This window comes from Lissotriton helveticus, assembly GCF_964261635.1.
Source record: "Lissotriton helveticus chromosome 1_1 unlocalized genomic scaffold, aLisHel1.1 SUPER_1_unloc_38, whole genome shotgun sequence".
Taxonomy (NCBI): domain Eukaryota; kingdom Metazoa; phylum Chordata; class Amphibia; order Caudata; family Salamandridae; genus Lissotriton; species Lissotriton helveticus.
This window is the reverse complement of record NW_027611679.1, coordinates 573,309-596,277: the sequence shown is the minus strand read 5'-3', so window position 1 is coordinate 596,277 and position 22,969 is coordinate 573,309. Positions and strand designations below refer to the sequence as shown.

The 22,969-nt window shown below is 45.9% G+C and overlaps 2 protein-coding genes across 2 annotated transcripts in view; both read right to left on the bottom strand.

The window, feature by feature from the left end:
- Positions 1-3,574, bottom strand: part of LOC144805994 (uncharacterized) — a 33,138-nt gene extending 29,564 nt beyond the window's left edge. The window contains exon 1 of the mRNA XM_078672453.1: positions 3,443-3,574. The gene's annotated coding sequence lies outside the window, so the exon portion shown is untranslated. The remainder of the gene's footprint in view (positions 1-3,442) is intronic.
- LOC144805981 (uncharacterized) overlaps positions 1-22,969 on the bottom strand; it is a 955,295-nt gene that overhangs the window by 440,925 nt on the left and 491,401 nt on the right.

The window sequence follows — 22,969 nt, the reverse complement described above, 5'->3', positions numbered from 1 at the left end:
TGGCGCAATCTGAGGCTTTCCGCTATCTCCAAATCAAACACGCCATACTTGCCGACGTCCCTGATCTTTCTTCTCTTCCACAATCCTCACCCCTCGAGGATAGACTCTTATCGGAACCCCTCCAGGCCAAAGCAAGATCGCACACTTACCGCAAATTATGTAATAACATGCACAACGCCTTCCAACTCTTACGAGACAAATGGCAGGGCGACATCGGAGACTTAGACGAGACAGACTGGCAAGCGGCGCTGATGTCCCCGCGCGAATCAGCTATCAACCATAGATTCCGACTCATACAATTAAAGATATTACACAGAACATACATGTCTGCCCCCCTACTAGCCAAGATTGGTAGACGCACATCTGACCTCTGTCTCCGTAACTGCGGTCTGATTGGTACTTTCTACCACGTTCTCTGGGAATGCCCAGTGATCCAAGACCTATGGGAGCGAGCTGTTCGCAAAATGACCGATACTCTGGGGAAGCCCGTCCCCCTGACTCCTAGGTGCGGACTCCTCAATATATGGGACCCCACAGATCTAACTGCACTGGAGCAACAGTGGGCAGCTCTGGGCTTCCTCTTACTGAAAAGAGAAATAGCAATGCAATGGGGCTCACCAGCTAAACCGCTTTTGATCAGATGGGTTGCTGCTATGGATGTGTGTATGTTGTCAGAAAAAACGGTCTATAAGATCAGGGGTTGCCCTGGTGTCTGGGATAAAAAATGGGGGCAATGGAACGTCTACAGAGGTGAACTGTGTACTTCCCCCTCTACTGAAATGTCATTGGCTAGATCTGGTTCCCCTCGAAATCGCGCTGGCGATCCATTGCTGTAACTTACGTACTCTATGTCAAGTATGTTTTTTTGTGTTTGACTGCTTGATACCACCTCTGCTTTTGTTCAATAAAATATTTTAATTTTAAAAAAAACATAAATCTAGTGGCCATTTTATTTGAAGCCAAAATGCTATCTTGGCCTAGTCCGAAATAAATAAGTACCAGTGTTACTTCTATCTGAATGTCTGTTACATCCGTCAAAAATTCACATACGTCCCTTCAAAATTTGGTAATCACTGGGCAAGTTAAAAACATATGACAGTCATTTGCTAGGGGATCTTGGCATCTTGAACAAACATACTCAGGAACATTTTGTCCATTTTGCAGGGAACCAGTAGACCCGATAAAGGGTGAAAAGATAGTTACGCTTGAGATACGCAGGTTTAACTGTCTCTCGAAGCAATGCAAAGAGCCCAAACAAGCCTCGCTCAGATTATTATTTTCCACATCATTTCGCCAAAACTTTTGGATATCCTGATTCATATCATCTTCAGCTTCAATCAGGGCTCGATACCACAAGGCCACTTCTTTATTGATATTCCCCGTTTTCATAGCTTGAATTAGCCAGGCATCATCCATCTGCTCCTCCCAATGTTGCCTAGCCCACCAAGCAGAAAGTTGATAATATTTGAATCTGGTTAATTGTCCACGAGTGCATAAAGTCAGGGATACCCAAGTGTTGTATCCCGGCATCCATGTTGTGGATGTTACCTAGTGATGGTTACCATGCCATCTTAGAATGTTCTGAGGAGCTGCTCAGAGGATGAAGGCAGTTGATGCAGATGAAGACATGCCTAGGGACTGCTACATGTAACTTAAATAAATACAATATTCATCTTAATCTACAAGTCTACTTTGTAATAATGGCAACGAGGATGGGTTGGAGAAGAAGATGACAGAATTATAACTCCTGGACCTCTCGGCCGCCTTCGACACTGTCTGCCATCGCACTCTAAAAACATGCCTCCAAGAAGCCGGTATCCAAGAGAAAGCCCTCGACTGGACCACATCCTTCCTCTCCGACAGATCCCAGAGCGTCCGCCTCCCACCGTTCCAATCCAAAGCCACCGACATCATCTGCGGCATCCCCCAGGGCTCCTCCCTCAGCCCGACGCTGTTCAACATCTACATGGCCCCCCTCGCACAAGTGGCCCGGCACCACAACCTCAACATCATCTCCTAAGCTGACGACACTCAGCTCATCCTCTCCCTCACCAAGGACCCACGCACCGCCAAAACCAACATCCACAACGGAATGAAGGCCATCGCCGACTGGATGAGGAGCAGCCGTCTGAAACTGAACTCAGACAAGACAGAGGTCCTCATCCTCGGACCCAACCCCTCAGCCTGGGACGATTCCTGCTGGCCAACCCCTCTAGGGACAGCACCGACACCCACCGACCTCGCACGCAATCTTGGATTCATCCTCGACTCCTCCCTCTCCATGTCTAAACAGGTCAACGCCATCTCCTCCTCCTGCTACAACACCCTCCGCATGGTCCGCAGGATCTACAAGTGGATCCCGACCGAAACAAGAAGAACGGTGACACAGGCCCTTGTCAGCAGCAGGCTGGACTATGGCAACGCACTCTATGCCGGAATCCCAGCCAAACACCTATGACGACTACAGCGCATCCAAAATGCCTCCGCCTGACCGATCATCAACGTCCCCCGCCGCAGCCACATCACCCACCACCTGAGAAACCTACACTGGCTCCCCGTCGACAAGAGGATCACCTTCAAACACTCCTCATCCACGCACACAAAGCACTCCCGAACGCCGGACCAGCCTACCTGAACAGCAGGTTAAGTTATGTTTAGTTATACAGTACAATATCCTTGGAGCAACAACATCAACTTTTGCATGGCTAAACACTTATAAGGTCCCAAAGGCGAGACCTATTAGCTATGCCAATGCTTGTTAGCTTTGCTGTTAATGGCAAAGCAAACGTGCAGCTGCAGAGATCCCCTTGTCAAACACGCAGAGCTTGGTGCACGCCGTGTGTTAACCACGCAGTAAACCCATATTTTAAACAAGCCAAGCTCAGTGCACCCGTGTGTTAACCATGTACCGTTCAGTGTGTTAAACTCTTGCTTTCAGTGCACCTCATGAGTTCAAGACAAAGCGCCCAGAGCTCCCCGTGTCAAAAACGCAGCGCTTGGTGCACGCCTTGTGTTAAATACGCTGCGTTCTGTGGACCCCCTGTGTCTAACAGGCAGCTCTCAGTGCACCCCATTTGTCACTCACGCTGCACTAGCTGCACCCAGTGTTTGCGCTCAGTGCACCTTGTGGTTAAACACGCCGCGCTCAGACCACCAGTGTATCAAGGCGCTGCCCTCAGTGCTCCCCGTGGGTTAACACGCAGTTCAGTAAAACCAGTATGCAACATTCATGTTTTTAGGCACCGCGAGATTAAGTGATTGGACATGGAAACAAACATCAGTCCGGGTTTTGCCTCTGACAAACAAGGCAAACTGAGAAGGGGTCATGGATATTGCTAGGAGTTACCAATGCTGTGTACATCATTATGGGGCGAGCAGTGGACAAATATAAAACATCTCCCAGTGTAAAATGCTGCTCTCAGGCTAACTTTTTCTCCCTTACCTTTCAGGCAGTAATGCGGTGGACGAAGAAGGACATCAGGTAAGGGCGCTAAATGCAATACCAGCTTATATCTGCTTTTCTTTTTGAAGATGTATTTCTTGGAAATTATTAATCCTGAATGCCTTCTCCACCTGTGATGAACAAAAGACAAGAATCCCTTTTCCTTATTTTGTACGGAGAGAATCTCAATAAGATCTATAATTGTGCAACGACTCTATTTGTAACCAACTTATTAGGTGTAGCGTGGAGTCAGAAACAGATTAACAAATTTACATCCATACAATGACAAATCATGGTCAGCAAAGGTCTAATAGGGGCAGAGAAGCAGAAGGATAGATTGTATCTCTTATTTTATTTATCAAACACTCTATTATCTTTTTGAATTATATTAATAAAAACATCATCATATTTATTAAAACAACACAATACATCATAAAACAATTCATATTATTTAAAGAAAATATTTGTCAATACATCATAAAACAATTCATATTGTAAGAAGAAAAATAATTATTTTTCTTCTTACAATATGAATTGTTTTATGATGTATTGACAAATATTTTCTATATGTTTTTATTAATATAAATATACACTGAGTTTATACTAGCAGCTGTATTAAAAAGATGAATGGAACTCCATGTAGCTACAGCGAGGAGGAACACCTAGCCACGTGCAGATTCTGCTAACGCACATTACACAGACACAAATGAGTGTGTTCTATGCTGCAGAGCTTACAATGGCACGTGCAATATATGCATACAGATGAGTAGAGCTCAATGTCTGCCGAGCTTATAGTAAGGGTGTCCAGTTTACATTAAAACAAATCATGTAGGTACCAATATCCTGCAACTTACCAGAAGTTCTACGTGAGAGAGGGAGGTCTCAATGACTCCAAAATATAAACAAGAAAAAAAGCGCTCGCACGGCAGCAAGGGGGAGGGATTCACTCGCGGGAGCGATAATTGCGACCAGATGGGCCGCGCGCTCCCGCGAGTGAATATCCTGAAGTGCACGCGTTGCCATTGAAGGCAATGGAACGCGTGCACTTGCTTGTCTGGAAAGGTTTAGTGCTCGGAAAAGGTCTTTATGCTTTGCAGCGCATGCGCGTTGCGAAGGCCGAGACCTAAAAACTAGTGGAAGATTAAATGCCAGCTCTGTGTGTGCAGCCAACCGTGAAGGGATAATTAGCGCCAAAGAGAAACTATACTTAAAAAGTAAAGTGTGCAGTCAAGTGTGAAGAGACAATCATCTTACAAGCGTTTAAAGATACGCAAAGCCTACGACATGTGTGGCTCAGCATAAATTAATTGTAAATGGAAGCTGAGTAAGCGTTGAATTGAAAATAAACTTTGTCTTCAGTGCGAGTTTGGCAGCGCCTGTGTTTCGAAGCTGTTAATTGAAAAGTAAACATGCAGCCAAGTCAAGTGAAGGAATCGAATTAGGCAACTCTTGTATTTCAGCTTGTGCAGTGGAGCCTGAAAGGAAGAGAGCTGTTAATTGAAAGTAAACACTGTGTGTGTCTTAACTCGTGCAATAGAGCCTGAAGGGAAGTGAGCTGTTAATTGAAAGTAAACACTGTGTGTGTCTTAACTCGTGCAGCGGAGCCTGAAGGGAAGAGAGCTGATAACTGAAAGTAAACACCGTGTGTGTCTTAACTCGTTCAGCGGAGCCTGAAGTGAAGAGAGCTGTTAATTGAAAGTAAACACTGTGTGTTTCTTAACTCGTCCAGTGGAGCCTGAAGGGAAGAGAGCTGTTAATTGAAAGTAAACACCGTGTGTGTCTTAACTCGTGCAGCGGAGCCTGAAAGGAAGAGAGCTGTTAATTGAAAGTAAACACCGTGTGTGTCTTAACTCGTGCAGTGGAGCCTGAAGGGAAGAGAGCTGTTAATTGAAAGTAAACACTGTGTGTGTCTTAACTCGTCCAGTGGAGCCTGAAGGGAAGAGAGCTGTTAATTGAAAGTAAACACCGTGTGTGTCTTAACTCGTGCAGCGGAGCCTAAAGGGAAGAGAGCTGTTAACTGAAAGTAAACACCGTGTGTGACTTAACTCGTGCAGCGGAGCCTGAAGGGAAGAGAGCTGTTAATTGAAAGTAAACACCGTGCTTGTCTTAACTCGTGCAGCGGAGCCTGAAGGGAAGAGAGCTGTTAATTGAAAGTAAACACCGTGTGTGTCTTAACTCGTGCAGCGGAGCCTGAAGGGAAGAGAGCTGTTAATTGAAAGTAAACACCATGTGTGTCTTAACTCGTGCAGTGGAGCCTGAAGGGAAGAGAGCTGTTAATTGAAAGTAAACACCGTGTGTGTCTTTTTTTTTTTTCTTTTTTTATATCCTCATGTTGCGGATGAAGTTGTATAAGGAGTGTGACGGGAGGCCGTGACTTCCATAATTCGTGCCTTCACTCTCATATTTTTACTGGTCCGACAACGGAGAGTTTCCCTTCGTTGGAATTAAGTCAGGCTTAGCACTCCTGCCTTCTTTACCAAGTTCAATAATTCTTTGGATACGAGGGAGAGAGCTAGCTTTCCTGGCTACTCGACGGCAATGATTCCCGTCTGAATTATTGTCACCGCTTTAATCATAGGATTTGTTATGTTTACATAAATTTATTAAGTACCTTGTATATTAAGTACAACATGGTTTTCCCAGATTTCCCAAAAATTTGATTTTTTTGAGGGCTTTCCTTTCCTATCTAATTTATGTGTTTTTATTATAGAGTTTAGCCATTCTCCGTATGTTGGTGGTACTGGTTTAACCCACTTTAGACATATCTCCTTTCTAGCAAGTAATATTAGTACAAACAACAGATTTTCCTGTTTTCTTGTCAATTTCAACTTACTTAACTCCGCTTTGGTATAAATCCCAAAAATAATTAAAGATGTACTTACTTCTAGGTGTCTTCCTATAACCCGGCTTGTCATCTTACCCACTTCTTGCCAGAAGGAATCTAGGTGAGGGCAACCTTGGAACATGTGCAAATCGTCTGCCTTTTCAAGCCCACATGTGGGGCAGTGCTTTACACTGGTTCCTTTAAATTTAGATAGCCTTTTGGGGGTCCAATATGCCCGATGTATTGTAAGTAGGTGATTTCTTTTTAGGCGAGCTGGTTTGATGGTTGACCAGCATTTTTCTGATGACCTCTGCCATAAGCCTTGAAGGTCCGTCTCTACTACATCATTCTTCCATATTGTTTCTGGGATCAGGAAGTTCTCTTCACCTGTAGCTATTAGAGCCCAGTACCACTTTGATATTTCCTTCTTAACTGGGGTTGACTTCATCATTTCTTTCTCTAACTCTATTCTGCCAGTTTTTTTGTCCGTTAGTGTGCTTGCCCAACTGGTGAGTTGATAATATTTGAATTTTGACACCGTGGCGTTGGTGATTTCTGTTAAGTACTTCCATGATTCTATTGCATTTTCTGTCATCAACTGGCCCCATTCTTTGATTCCAGCCGCTTTTATTGGTGTGCCAAGGAGTCTTTGAGGCATTCTGGTGTCCCGGGAGAATCCCATATGGGGGCTATAGAACTATAATAGGGAATGTTTAAGGTACTTCTGATTTGATACCATAGTTTTCCTATGTTATTTAGAATCTTTAATTTTATTTTCTTAAAACATTTCGAGTGACCAAATTTAAATAAGAAATGGTCAGTTTTGTTAGTCATCGTTTGAAGGAAATCTGGGTAAAATTCATGACTTTTTAACAGAAATCTCGTGTTTTTGAACTGAAAAGCCCTATAGTATTCTATCAGGTCCGGGCTTGCTATACCCCCTTGTTCTTTTTTCCTTCTTAGCTTGTGCCAGGCAATTCTTGACCCTTTTGATGTCCAAATGAAGCTCGCGAGTTCTCCCTGGATCTTTTTCAAGGAATCTCTTTTAAATTCCAATGGTATGGCATTGAACAGGTAAGTACATTTAGGCAGTTTTGCCATTTTTATCATATTCGTTCTTCCCAGGAAGCTTAAAGGTAGCCCATCCCAGGCTTTTAGAATTTTTTTGGTTTCAGTGGCAATTGTACTAAGATTTATCTGAGTTGTTTTTTCTAGATCCTTTGTCAGCGTTATGCCCAGGTACCGTGTGTGTCTTAACTCGCGCAGCGGAGCCTGAAGTGAAGAGAGCTGTTAATTGAAAGTAAACACCGTGTGTGTCTTAACTCGCGCAACGGAGCCTGAAGGGAAGAGAGCTGTTAATTGAAAGTAAACACCGTGTGTGTCTTAACTCGTGCAGTGGAGCCTGAAGGGAAGAGAGCTGTTAATTGAAAGTAAACACCGTGTGTGTCTTAACTCGTCCAGTGGAGCCTGAAGGGAAGAGAGCTGTTAATTGAAAGTAAACACCGTGTGTGTCTTAACTCGTCCAGTGGAGCCTGAAGGGAAGAGAGCTGTTAATTGAAAGTAAACACTGTGTGTGTCTTAACTCGTCCAGTGGAGCCTGAAGGGAAGAGAGCTGTTAATTGAAAGTAAACACTGTGTGTGTCTTAACTCGTGCAGCAGAGCCTGAAGGGAAGAGAGCTGTTAATTGAAAGTAAAGACCGTGTGTGTCTTAACTCATGCAGCGGAGCCTGAAGGGAAGAGAGCTGTTAATTGAAAGTAAACACCGTGTGTGTCTTAACTCGTGCAGCGGAGCCTGAAGGGAAGAGAGCTGTTAATTGAAAGTAAAAACCGTGTGTGTCTTAACTCGTGCAGCGGACCCTGAAGGGAAGAGAGCTGTTAATTGAAAGTAAATACCGTGTGTGTCTAACTCGGGCAGCCGAGCGTGAAGAGATTTAAGCTCTTAATTGAGTGTAAACACACAATCACAATAAATTTGGTACGAAGGAATATTTACCGATCTGCACATGAGAGCCCTGCGCAGTGAATGCTAGACTGGGAGAGTATTGGCAGCAATTACATCTCGTTTGTGAATAGCGCCAGTGAGATCTTGGAGCCAGGTTTTGTGATTATTGGTACAGTTTAAAGGGACAGTACACCAGGAGCCAACATGAAACTGTGATTATTGGTTTAACAGTTTAAAAGAACAATACACCACATAACTGAAACCAACAATATTCAACAACTACTTGAAGGAACTGTTATTCAATAAGACAATGGTGACTACTTTAATTATTTTAATTTCTTATGTTTACTTGAACAACCTTGTATATATTTATGTATATATACTGACCGCGATATATATATATATATATATATTCACTGAAAAAAACCATAGGTTTCACACCAGTTATAGTTAGCTGGAAATTTTACTCGCATAAAACCATTGAAATTCCCACGTTATAGTTAGTTGGACTCACTATAACTTGCGCGTGCAATGCACTGCTGATGACGTCACATATTACATCACTCATGACATGGTCAGTGACATCACTCATGACATCACTGATGACACCATCCAGTGAATGTGTGTCTTTCTGAAAAATAAATATGTTTTATATATGTATATGTAAAAGTTGATGGAAGAATAAATGTTTAAATAAGTGTTTACATGGATTTTTTTTTTAAATTGATTGGTTAACTGGCTTATTAAGTGTATCTTAGTGAATACATATATTAGTGAGTAATGTTTAAATATATGTATTAGTGTTTCACTTTGTGTATAAGTGGCTGCATGGGTTGGTGAGTAGCTACATGTGTATGTATATGGGTTATTAGATTTTTTTTTAGTATCAGTATGAGTGTCTGTATGGTTTGTTGGGGGTATTACTTAGCACATAGATGCATGAATGACTGACTTTCTGTTTGTATGTGTTTTGAAGACAGCATATGTGCAGGACTGTATGGGTGAATGAGTGTGTATATGTGTGTGTTAGTGAATGAATGACTGTCTCACTAGTGTCTTTATCAGTAACTACATATGTTTTAATCTAGTGTATGTGAATATTGATGTATATAAGTGAGTATATGTGAGAGTAAGAGATTGTAAGAGTTACTGTTTAAATAAGTATGTGTTTCTATAAGTGATTGTTTAAGAGAGTAAATATGTGTAAGTTTCCTTAGAAGTAAGGTGGTAGTGTGTGTATAGCTGTATATGCCAATAAATGAATGTTCAATAGTTTATTTGCATGTGTGAGTATGTGTATGAGTAACTTTTGGATGACTGTCGTTGTGTAACAGAATATATAGGTTTATCACTATATATGATGAGTGAGTATATGTATGAGTGACTATATAGAACTGTTGGTGAATGAGTGGATGTGTATATACATGGTGGAATTACTGAATTGGTTGTTGTAACTGGTATGGGTATCTCCATTTGTTTGAAAATTTTAGTTTCTATTTTTGAATATGTGTTTCAAAGGTTACATCACAGTGAAAGGAGGTCTGTCACTCTGTCACAAGGATGGTGTCATCAGTGATGTCATGAGTGATGTCACTGACCATGTCATGAGTGATGTAATATGTGACGTCATCAGCAGTGCATTGCACGCGCAAGTTATAGTGAGTCCAACTAACTATAACGTGGGAATTTCAATGGTTTTATGTGAGTTAAATTTCCAGCTAACTATAACTGGTGCGAAACCTATGGTTTTTTCAGTGAATTTCATAGGTTTTTTAAATGCTAATTCCTAACTATAACTGGTGTGAAACCTATGGTTTTTTCAGTGAATTTCATAGGTTTTTTAAATGCTAATTCCTAACTATGTATAGGTCCTCAAACCTGTTTTTTTCCAGTGAATTTCAAAGGTTTTTTAATAGCAAATCTCTATAGCTATGAAATATAATATTTGTTATAATGAATTTAATATTGTATATTTTTGTAATACTATTTTTTATGTATATTTTTCCCTTTTTTTTTGCCCTGGAGCGCTCCCGGTGCACGTACCGGTGAGCGCACCGGTAGGCGCAGTAACGGAGCGCCCCGGTGCGCATACCAGTGAGCATCCCGTTAGCGCTATTGCCGCGAACGAAAACAACATCATGACGTATCGCTTAGCCGCGAGATGCGTCTTATGACGCACGGCGTAAGCGTACCCAGAAGCGCCCAAGCGCATACGATCGCGCTACGTAAGCGCCCCCGGGCGCGCCCAGACGCGCTTACGTTACGCGTCCCGGGGCGCACCCCCGGGCGCATAGCGTAAGCGCGTCGGGTCATGTGACCTAAAAATAACACTTTTCATTGGTTCAGAACAGTTTTGTTTTCCAAATGATTAAAGCCCGGGTCATGTGACCTGAAAATAACACTTTTCATTGGTTCAGAACAGTTTTGTTTTCCAAATGATGAAAGCCCCCACCTTTTTTCCTCATTCTCACTTTGTTCTTTGTGTGAGGAAGACCTGTTTCTATTCATTGAGAAATGGCTACAGTTGTAGCAGCAGCAGGAGCATCTGCACCACCACCACCACCACAAGGACCACCACAACACCACATTGGTGGTGAAGAAGAAGAGGAGGAGGAGGAGGAGGAGGAGGAGAAGGAGAGGCAGTTCCTGCCTGAAGATAATCCCCCCTATAAACCGAGAGAGCACATTGTGTGGGAGTTTTTTAAAATCCCAAGGGGCCTGAAGAAAGTCAATGCGCCAAAAGTGACATGTCTGATATGTGGCACTGTACTTTCCAGGGGGAACCCTGCTAAAAAGTATTCTTTTGGCAATAACACCATGATTCGCCACATGCAACGCAGGCATCCAAACAACTATTCTGCGGCAGAGTTCAGAGAACTGACCAGAAACCCTCCCCAATCTTCTCCGAGCACCTCCACAAGTAAACATCCCACTCCATCGGGTCCAGAGGCAAGGGAGATGGTCCCAAACATCCAAACCTAGGGGCCGATTAGGATGGCGGACGGACTTGCGTCCGTCCGCCACCCTTGAGGAGGAGGGAACGTCCGCAGGGGCTGCGGCGTTCCCTCCGTGCTGATTAGGATGTGACCGCCAGGGTTGCGGTCACATCCTCTATTTTTAACATTGCGGCGGGTGGAGCTTCAAGCTGCACCCGCCACAATGTTAAAAATGCACGCATTGCATTTGCATGCAGTAAGAGGCAGGCACCGCGCGGTGCCTGCCGCTTTCTGCATGCAAATGCAGGGGGTACCATAGGTACCCCCCTTGTGCACCCCCCACCCCCCCTTCACCTAGGGGGCCCGCAACGGGCCCCCGCAGTGAAGTTCCGTATGCTTTTCCACGGCGGAAAACCCGCCGCGGAAAAGCATACTTTACAGGCCATCCTAATATGGTGGACGGTGTCTGACAGACACCATCACCATATTAGAGCTTTTCCGCCGCGGTTGTAAGCCAGCCGCGGCGGAAAAGCTGCGGACGGAAACCAGGACCCACCAGCCATCCTAATGTGGCGGTGGGTCTTTGGTCAGTCCGCTGCGGTTTTTCCGCATCCTCTGGGCCGGCGGTGCCTTCCGCCGGCCCCGAGGATGCGGAAAAACCGCGATCCTAATGACCCCCCTAGTTTGGAGATTTTAAAATAGTTCGTATTTTTTGTGGGACTACAATTTCCTATGGCGAACAAAGCATCAAATTGATCAACCATGCTGGAGACAACCACAAATGCAAAAAGAAGCCTTAATTTTTTCCTGATTTTTTTTGCTCCAGTTGAGCCGTTTACAATTCCCTGTTTTTTGTTTGTCCCCATAAAAATTACAAAAAAAATATAAAATTGTTCATAAAAGCCAAAAAAAGTAAAAAAAATTTCGAAAAAACTATAAAAAAATATAAAACAACAAAAAGAATAAAAAAACAGTTCTTTTTAGAACTACCTCCAATTTATAAAAAAATGCTACATTTTAAAAAAACTCTGTCATTCTTTTTTCTCCAGGGTACGCTCCCCGGTACGCTCCCCGGTGCGCGTACCGGGCGCCGCCCCCCCCCCTGAAAATTGGAAAAAAAATATAAAAAATGTTTGCCCCGCGAGGCCCTTTTATGGCCCCCACATCAAACCTAGGGGTCAGGGGGGGTCTACCCTGCCCCCTTTTGGTCATTTCCCCCTTTGTTTTTGCCACCTCTTGTGTCTCGATCCTACCGAGACACAAGATGGCGGCCGCTCCGGACTGTATGGAATGTTGACAGACACCCGAGAGACAATCAGCTTTCCGCCCGCGTACTCGTGTAGCGCGCTGGTACGCGCCCCGGGGCGCGTACCGGGGCGCGCTTATAGATATATATATTTTTTTTAACCTAAATTACTCGAAATCCACTGGAGCACATATCTTGAGACATAGCAAAGGCACATCGGGCTAACAGTCCCTACAATTTTGCCAAGTTTGGTGGAAATCCATTCAGCCGTTCGGGCTAAAAGTGAGTCCAACCGCCCTATGGAAATTAACATGGGGAAAACACGTTTTGGGACCCCCCTTTTATCTCGGCCCCCGCTTGACAAATCCCCCCCAAACTTTTAGGGAAGGAGCAGAGCGGAGCGGGCCATCTTCTTTGAGAAATTCGCGAAGATTCGTCCACCGGCGCCAAAGTTATTCCCAATAGAATGTTGCGGATTTCCTATGGAAAACAATCATAACTATAACTACCTACTGGCGACCGTCAGTAGGTAATATATATATATATATATATATATATATAGATAGATATTAATACAGCTCAAGCAAGTATTATAAAATAATTAGATCCCTTAACTCTTAAATTTTGGTGTGCCTGTCAGCATGGATTCATCATCTGTGACAGCTCCACCAAATATTTACATATCCCTTGATAGGTTTTTTTTAATTGCAAACTAGCTCACAAGAATATGGAAGCAACTAGCAAAGTCTATGTAGTAGAAAAGGGAAGAACCTTGCTAGGGTGGCGCGAACAAAAAATGTTAGGGATGAAATCGGATACGAATCATCCTGATCAAGTGCTAGTAACAGAGAATTCAGAGAAGGACAAGTGATGTTTAAATTATCCTAGGTTATTTAGAAGGGAACTAGGGTGCTTGACCAAATTTGAGCATCGCATTGCCCTTAAACCAAATTACATTCCATGTGTGCACAAGGCAAGGAATGTGCTGTTTGCACTGAGAAAAATTAAAGAAGGAACTGCAGAGGTTGTGCGAGGCACAATTGATTGAACCAATTGAATCATCAGAGTGGCTTAGTCCCATAGTTTTAGCATGCAAATCGGATGGAAATTTGCGCATGTGCATTGACTTAAGAGACCTCAATCGTACCATCTTTAGTCGATCGCTATCCTCTGCCACATATTAATGAGATGGTGTCCTCAGTTACCAATGCAGCGTATTTTTCTTTAATAGACCTCTCGAGTGCATATTACCAAGTGCGTCTACACCCTGCATCGAAGCACCTCACATCGTTCATAACACCAGAGGGGGCGTTTAGATTTGTGCGGATGCCATTCGGACTGGCGTCTGCCTATGCTGTATTTCAGAGAGTAATGTGCAAAATATTGGAGAAATCACACAAAGTCCTAGTATTTCAAGATGATGTGTTGGTGTGGGGTGAGAACAAGGAGGAACATGACATGATTTTAGATCAAACGCTTAACAAATTGCAGAATGCAGGATTAACAGTAGTATTGGAGAAGTGCAAGTTTGGAGTCGAAGAAATTGAATATTTAGGGCACACGTTATCAAAAACGGGAGATAAACCAAAGAAAAAATTATTGAATGCCATCGCTAATGCACCGTCTCCCCAAGACAAGGAACAAATACGCTCACCATTTTGCTGATAAAGTACATGTCTTAAGAGTGTTAATGAAAAAAGGGAATACATTTGCACGGACGGACGAGTGTCAGAAAGCATTTGAAACAATAAAGGAACAGATTTTGAAGGCTGTGGCTTTAAGACCCTTTAATCCATTAGATCCTAGCATTGTAGTACTGGATGCAAGCGCCTATGGTTTGGGGGCAGTACTTATGCAGAAACACCTGAGTCAAGAGCGGGTAGTGGCATTTGCGTCACGTACATTGAAGGGTGCAGAGTCAACATATTCAGTCATCGAAAAGGAAGCCCCGTGTTGGTGGGGCGTTGATCACTTCAAGAATTACATTTGGAGGACGCATTTCGAGGTCAGATCAAACCACAGACTGCTCATTGATATTTTTACAACTAAGGGCGCAGGGAAGGCCACACCCAGGATAGCCAAGTGGTTGTATAGACTACAAGGATATGATTTTACTTTGAATTATGTGCCAAGTATACGCAAAATTAATGCGGATTGTCTGACAAGGCTACTGTTACGGTGTGTAGGTGATGATGATGATCCTGGTGACGAGTATGTGGTGGCCAGTGTCTCTGAGTCATTCAATGGAGTCATCACGGAAAGTAAGTGGAAGGCTGCAGTGGAGGAGGATGCCATTCTAGTGGAACTCATGCAACATCTTAGGGTGCCTACTAATTCCTGTGTGGATTTGAGAAACAAAATTGGCGAATATTGGACGGTTTGGTCAGAGTTATCTGTTAAAGACAAAATTATCCGCAGAGATGGTAGATTGGTAGTACCAAGCGGTTTACGTGCCAGATTACTTGAGTTGTTGCATGAAGGGCATAATGGAATGTTGGGGATGAAGAGAAGAGCAAGGATGACATTTCGGTGGCCGGGTTTGGACAAAGATGTAGAGGAATGTGTACTGGATTGCCTGGAGTGCTTGTGTAGTGACAAGTCCCATCGGGTTGAGGAGTCTCCTATTGTTCCTACCAAATTTCCTGATAAACTGTGGGAAAGAGTAGCGATGGATATTTGTGGGCCATTTAATTCAAAAGGTATAATGAATAAGTTTGCACTTGTGATGATAGATAATCACTCTAAATGGCCTGAGGTGGCTTTTTCTGAGGAGATTAAGGCGTCTAATGTCATTGAATTTTGCGATCAGATTTTCCGCTGAAAAGGGTGTCCAAAGACACTTGTCACTGATAATGGACCACAATTCACGGCGGAAGTATTTGAAAGGTATTCATCCAAGATGGGTATCGTACACCACACCACAGCAGTCTACAATCCTAGGGAGAATGGTTTAGTCGAGAGGTTTAACCGAGTGTTGAAGGATTGTGTTCAGTTGTGTGTGAGCAGTGGGGGTGATTGCAGGGAAGCCGTGAAGGAGATGTTATGGAGCTATAGGTCTAGACCCCATTTGGTCACCAAGGAAACTCCTTTCATGCTTTTAAAGGGAAGGCAGGCAGGTACCAGAGTGTCTCCAGCGTGGATGCTTAAAGGAAGTACATATTGCCTAGACAAGAAGGGTTTGATGGACAGGGTTCGTGAACATCAAGACAAATACACTAAGAGACATAATGACAAATTAAAAAGGGAAAGAAGAGAGTTCGCTGTTGGTGATTGGGTAAGAACTAAGGTATTCACCACCCATGGGTCTCTAATGTCAAAGTGGTCAAAACCTAAAAGCATTGTCAGGATGAAGGGAAGTAATGTATGGTTGTCGGATGGCAAGAAATGGAATGTTCGTAGTGTCACATTGTGCAATTCTGCGGAGAGAACTATTTTGATAGGAAAACCAGAAGGCACAACATCAAGTGGGAAAAATGAAAAAGTGCCTGCAATAAACAGAGCACCACGCATTAAGAAACGTCCAAAGTGGCAAGATGATTACGAATGTTAGTAGCTTATTCAGTGCACATTTATTCATAGATAGGTGTACAATATGTTACATTGTTTACTATCCATTTTTCATGTATTCATTAGTTAAATGTTATCTTTAAAAACAAGTGTAATTTTCTATATAAATTGTTTATTAAATTTAAGAAGGGGAGATGTGTTGTATCCCAGCATCCATATTGTGGATGTTACCTAGTGATGGTTACCATGTCATCTTAGAATGTTCTGAGGAGCTGCTCACAGGATGAAGGCAGTTAATGCAGATGCAGACATGCCATGGGGCTGCTCCATGTAACTTAAATAAATACTTATTCATCCAAATCTACAGGTCTACTTTGCAATACCCCTTACGCACAACAGCAACCTAACGCAAGACATCAAGAAATGCAATGAATGGATCACTACGTGCACCGACACCCTGGACCCCCTCAAGCATAGCAACAACCTAACAGAAGACATCAGGAACTGCAATGCATGGATCACCACCTGTACCTACTCCCTGGACACCTCCACAGCAGCAACCTAACCGAAGACATCAAGAACTGCAATGAATGGATCACTACCTGCACCGACAACCTGTACACCCTCAAAAACAGCAGCAACCTAACAGAAGACATCAGGAACTGCAATGCATGGATCACCACCTGTACCTACTCCCTGGACACCTCCGTAGCAGCAACCTAACGGAAGACATCAAGAACTGCAATGAATGGATCACTACCTGCACCAACACCCTGGCCCCTCCAAGCACAGCAGCAACCTAACAGAAGACATCAAGAACTGCAATGAATGATCACCACCTGCACCGACAACCTGGACCCCCTCAAGAACAGCAGCAACCTAAGGGAAGACGTTAATAACTGCAATGAATGGATCACCACCTGCACCGGCACCCTGGACCCCCTCACGCACATCAGTAACCTAACGGAAGACCTCAAGAACTTCAATGAATGGATCACCACCTGCACCAACACACTGGACCCCCTCAAGCACAGCAGCAACCTAACGTAAGACATCAAGAACTGCAATGAATGGAAAACCACATGCACCATTACGCTGGACACCCTCAAGCATAGCAGCAACCTAACAGAAGACATCAGAAACTGCAATGCATGGATCACCACCTGCACCAACACCCTGGACCCTCCAAGCGCTGCAGCAACCTAACGTAAGACATCAAGAACTGCAATGAAGGGATACCCAACTGCACCGACATCCTGGACCCCCTCAAACACACCAGCAACCTAACGGAAGACATCAAGAACTGCAATGAATGTAAAGAGTGGGCCGCGCTGGCCCTGACCACCGACACCCTAGGCCCCTCAAGCACAGCAGCAACCTAAAGGAAGACATGAAGAACTGCAATGAATGGATCATCACTTGCACCAGCACTCTGGACCCCCTCACACACATCAGTAACCTAACGGAAGACATCAAGAACTACAATGAATGGATCACTACCTGCATCGACACCCTGGACCCCCTCAAGCATAGCTGCAACCTAACGGAGGACATGAAGAAGTTCAATGAATGGATCACCACCTGCACCAACACCCTGGACCCCCTCAAGCACAGCAGCAACCTAACAGAGGACATCAAGAACTGCAATGAATGGATCACCACCTGCATCGACATCCTGGACAACCTCAAGCACAGCAGCAGCCTAACCGAAGACATCAAGAACTGCAATAAATGGATCACCACCTGCATCAACACCCTGGACCCCCTCACGCACAGCAGCTTAAAGGTAGACATCAAGAACTACAATGAATGGATCACCACCTTCACCGACACCCTGGAACCCCTCAAGCACAGCAGCAATGTAACGGAAGACATTGAGAACTGCAATGAATGGATCACCACCTGCACCAAAACCATGGACCCCTCAACAATAGCAAAACTTTTCAAGATCACAAATACAAGTCAAGTGGCACACAGAAGAACTCAGGATGACGATGCAGCACTGAAAGCAACTGGAAAGCAAGTGGTGAACGAGTCAAGACACAACAAATAATGAAGTCTTCAAATCTGCACTGAGATGCTTCCAACAGCAAGTCTGAAATGCCAAATGAACAGCCCATGCCAACTGCATTCAAACCAACAACAGCAGCAGCAAAGAAATCTTCACCATCATCAGAGAAATTGTGGTGCCTGCAGCCACCATCAGCAACATCCACCCCTTACAAGATCCCTGCATCAATCTCTTAAATTCTTTTGGAACAAGAACACATCCATATACAACTTCAACCCTCATCCTGACCCCATCAACAGCCAGCCTTCCAATCTCAGCTAAAGAAAGGACCTTGGCCATGTGGAGAGTCATCACCACAAACGAGACTGCCGCAACTATGAAGGCCATCCACTCCAGTGCCCCATTAAACCCACCCTGCAACACTTTAAACAAGCATTTGCAATGCAATCGGTCTTGCATTATTAAAGTTTGAGCTATTGGCATTGCTAATAATAATGCAACACCAATAGCTCCAACATTCAGTAATGCGAGACCTATTGAATTGCAAATGCAGTTTTGAGTGTGTAAAGATATGCTATATATAAGTGTTTTGCGAGCTTTGGGAGACTATGTATTTGTGCTTCCTACAGGCAATCTTTGTGGTGATGTTAGGGAAATCAGCAATAACCCTGACTCACCAGCCCATAAAAAGACCCAAAAATTAGCCACACAAATCTGCCATACATTGACCTGTCAGGTCAGCTCTTCTGCCACTGCCAGGCGGCAGAACAGGCCAGTGCAGCCCTGCTTACCTGCCCCTTTTGCCATACATTGACCTGTCAGGCCTGTGCAGTCCTGCTTACCTGCCTCTTCTGCCATAGATTGACCTGTCAGACCAGTACAGCCCTGCTTACCTGCCTCTTCTGCCATACATTGACTTGTCAGGCCAGTGCACCCTGCTTACCTGCCTCTTCTGCCATATATTGACCTGTCAGGTCAGCCCTGCTTACCTGCCTCTTCTGTCATACATTGACCTGTCAGGTCAGTGCAGCCCTGCTTACCTGCCTCTTCTGCCATACATTGACCTGTCAGGCCAGTGCAGTCCTGCTTACCTGCCTCTTCTGCCATAGATTGACCTGTCAGACCAGTGCAGCCCTGCTTACCTGCCTCTTCTGCCATACATTGACCTGTCAGGCCAGTGCAGCCTGCTTACCTGCCTTTTCTGCCATACATTGACCTGTCAGGTCAGCCCCGCTTACCTGCCTCTTCTGCCATACATTGACCTGTCAGACCAGTGCAGCCCTGATTACCTTCCTCTTCTGCCATACATTGACCTGTCAGGCCAGTGCAGCCCTGCTTACATGCCTCTTCTACCATACATTGACCTTTCAGGTCTGATCTTCTGGCACTGCCAGGCGGCAGTATAGGCCAGTGCAGCCCTGCTTACATGCCTCTTCTGCCATACATCGACCTGTCAGGCCAGTGCAGCCCTACTTACCTGCCTCTTCTGTCATACATTGAGCTGTCAGGTCAGCCGTTCTGGCACTGCCAGGCGTCAGTACAGGCCAGGTCAGCCCTGCTTACCTGCCTCTTCTGCCATACATTGACCGATCAGGCCAGTGCAGCCCTGCTTACCTGCCTCTTCTGCCATAAATTGACCTGTCAGGTCAGCCCTGCTTACCTGCCTCTTCTGTCATACATTGACCTGTCAGGTCAGCCCTGCTTACCTGCCTCTTATGCCATACATTGACCTGTCAGGCCAGTGGAGCCCTGCTTACCTGCTTTCTCTGCCATACATTGACCTGTCAGGCCAGTGCAGCCCTGCTTACCTGCCTCTTCTGCCATACATTGACCTGTAAGGCCAGTGCAGCCCTGCTTACCTGCCTCTTCTGCCATACATTGACCTGTCAGGCCAGTGCAGCCCTACTTACCTGACTCTTCTTTCATACATTGAGTTGTCAGGTCAGCTGTTCTGGCACTGCCAGGCGTCAGTACAGGCCAGGTCAGCCCTACTTACCTGCCTCTTCTGCCATACATTGACCTGTCAGGCCAGTGCAGCCCTGCTTACCTGCCTCTTCTGCCATACATTGACCTGTCAGGCCAGTGCAGCCCTGCTTACCTGCCTCTTCTGCCATAAATTGACCTGTCAGGTCAGCCCTGCTTACCTGCCTCTTCTGTCATACATTGACCTGTCAGGTCAGCCCTGCTTACCTGCCTCTTCTGCCATACATTGACCTGTCAGGCCAGTGGAGCCCTGCTTACCTGCTTCTTCTGCCATACATTGACCTGTCAGGCCAGTGCAGCCCTGCTTACCTGCCTCTTCTGCCATACATTGACCTTTCAGGCCAGTGCAGCCCTGCTTACCTGCCTCTTCTGCCATACATTGATCTGTCAGGTCCGCTCTTCTGGCACTGCCAGGCGGCAGTATAGGCCAGGTCAGCCCTGCTTACCTGCCTCTTCTGCCATACATTGACCTGTCAGGCCAGTGCAGCCCTGCGTACCTGCCTCTTCTGCCATACATTGACCTGTCAGGCCAGTGCAGCCCTGCTTACCTGCCTCTTCTGCCATACATTGACCTGTCAGGTCAGCCCTGCTTACCTGCCTCTTCTGTCATACATTGACCTGTCAGGTCAGCCCTGCTTACCTGCCTCTTCTGCCATACATTGACCTGTCAGGCCAGTGGAGCCCTGCTTACCTGCTTCTTCTGCCATACATTGACCTGCCAGGCCAGTGCAGCCCTGATTACCTGCCTCTTCTGCCATACATTGACCTGTCAGGCTAGTGCAGCCCTGCTTACCTGCCTCTTCTGCCATACATTGACCTGTCAGGTCAGCTATTCTGGCATTGCCAGGCGGCAGTACAGGCCAGTGCAGCCCTGCTTACCTGCCTCTTCTGCCATACATTGACCTGTCAGGCCAGTGCAGCCTGCTTACCTGCCTTTTCTGCCATACATTGACCTGTCAGGTCAGCCCCGCTTACCTGCCTCTTCTGCCATACATTGACCTGTCAGACCAGTGCAGCCCTGATTGCCTTCCTCTTCTGCCATACATTGACCTGTCAGGCCAGTGCAGCCCTGCTTACATGCCTCTTCTACCATACATTGACCTTTCATGTCTGATCTTCTGGCACTGCCAGGCGGCAGTATAGGCCAGTGCAGCCCTGCTTACATGCCTCTTCTGCCATACATCGACCTGTCAGGCCAGTGCAGCCCTACTTACCTGCCTCTTCTGTCATACATTGAGCTGTCAGGTCAGCCGTTCTGGCACTGCCAGGCGTCAGTACAGGCCAGGTCAGCCCTGCTTACCTGCCTCTTCTGCCATACATTGACCTATCAGGCCAGTGCAGCCCTGCTTACCTGCCTCTTCTGCCATAAATTGACCTGTCAGGTCAGCCCTGCTTACCTGCCTCTTCTGTCATACATTGACCTGTCAGGTCAGCCCTGCTTACCTGCCTCTTATGCCATACATTGACCTGTCAGGCCAGTGGAGCCCTGCTTACCTGCTTTCTCTGCCATACATTGACCTGTCAGGCCAGTGCAGCCCTGCTTACCTGCCTCTTCTGCCATACATTGACCTGTCAGGCCAGTGCAGCCCTGCTTACCTGCCTCTTCTGCCATACATTGACCTGTCAGGCCAGTGCAGCCCTACTTACCTGACTCTTCTGTCATACATTGAGTTGTCAGGTCAGCTGTTCTGGCACTGCCAGGCGTCAGTACAGGCCAGGTCAGCCCTACTTACCTGCCTCTTCTGCCATACATTTACCTGTCAGGCCAGTGCAGCCCTGCTTACCTGCCTCTTCTGCCATACATTGACCTGTCAGGCCAGTGCAGCCCTGCTTACCTGCCTCTTCTGCCATAAATTGACCTGTCAGGTCAGCCCTGCTTACCTGCCTCTTCTGTCATACATTGACCTGTCAGGTCAGCCCTGCTTACCTGCCTCTTCTGCCATACATTGACCTGTCAGGCCAGTGGAGCCCTGCTTACCTGCTTCTTCTGCCATACATTGACCTGTGAGGCCAGTGCAGCCCTGCTTACCTGCCTCTTCTGCCATACATTGACCTGTCAGGCCAGTGCAGCCCTGCTTACCTGCCTCTTCTGCCATACATTGATCTGTCAGGTCCGCTCTTCTGACACTGCCAGGCGGCAGTATAGGCCAGGTCAGCCCTGCTTACCTGCCTCTTCTGCCATACATTGACCTGTCAGGCCAGTGCAGCCCTGCGTACCTGCCTCTTCTGCCATACATTGACCTGTCAGGCCAGTGCAGCCCTGCTTACCTGCCTCTTCTGCCATAAATTGACCTGTCAGGTCAGCCCTGCTTACCTGCCTCTTCTGTCATACATTGACCTGTCAGGTCAGCCCTGCTTACCTGCCTCTTCTGCCATACATTGACCTGTCAGGCCAGTGGAGCCCTGCTTACCTGCTTCTTCTGCCATACATTGACCTGTCAGGCCAGTGCAGCCCTGATTACCTGCCTCTTCTGTCATACATTGACCTGTCAGGCTAGTGCAGCCCTGCTTACCTGCCTCTTCTGCCATACATTGACCTGTCAGGTCAGCTATTCTGGCATTGCCAGGCGGCAGTACAGGCCAGGCCAGCCCTGCTTACCTGCCTCTTCTGCCATACATTGACATGTCAGGCCAGTGCAGCCCTGCTTAACTGCTGCTTCTGCCAGTACAGCCCTGCTTACCTGCCTCTTCTACCATACATTGACCTGTCAGGCCAGTGCAGCCCTGCTTACCTGCCTCTTCTGTCATACATTGAGCCGTCAGGTCAGCTGTTCTGGCATTGCCAGGCGGCAGTACAGGCCAGGTCAGCCCTGGTTACCTGCCTCTTTTACCATACATTGAGCTGTCAGGTCAGCCCTGCTTACCTGCCTCTTCTTCCATACATTGACCTGTCAGGTCAGCCCTGCTTACCTGCCTCTTCTGTCATACATTGAGCTGTCAGGTCAGCTGTTCTGTCACTGCCAGGCGGCCCTGCTTACCTGCCTCTTCTGCCATACATTGACATGTCAGGCCAGTGCAGCCCTGCTTACCTGCCTCTTTTTTTTTTTTTTTTTTTTTGCAGAGTTTTATATTGCGCTA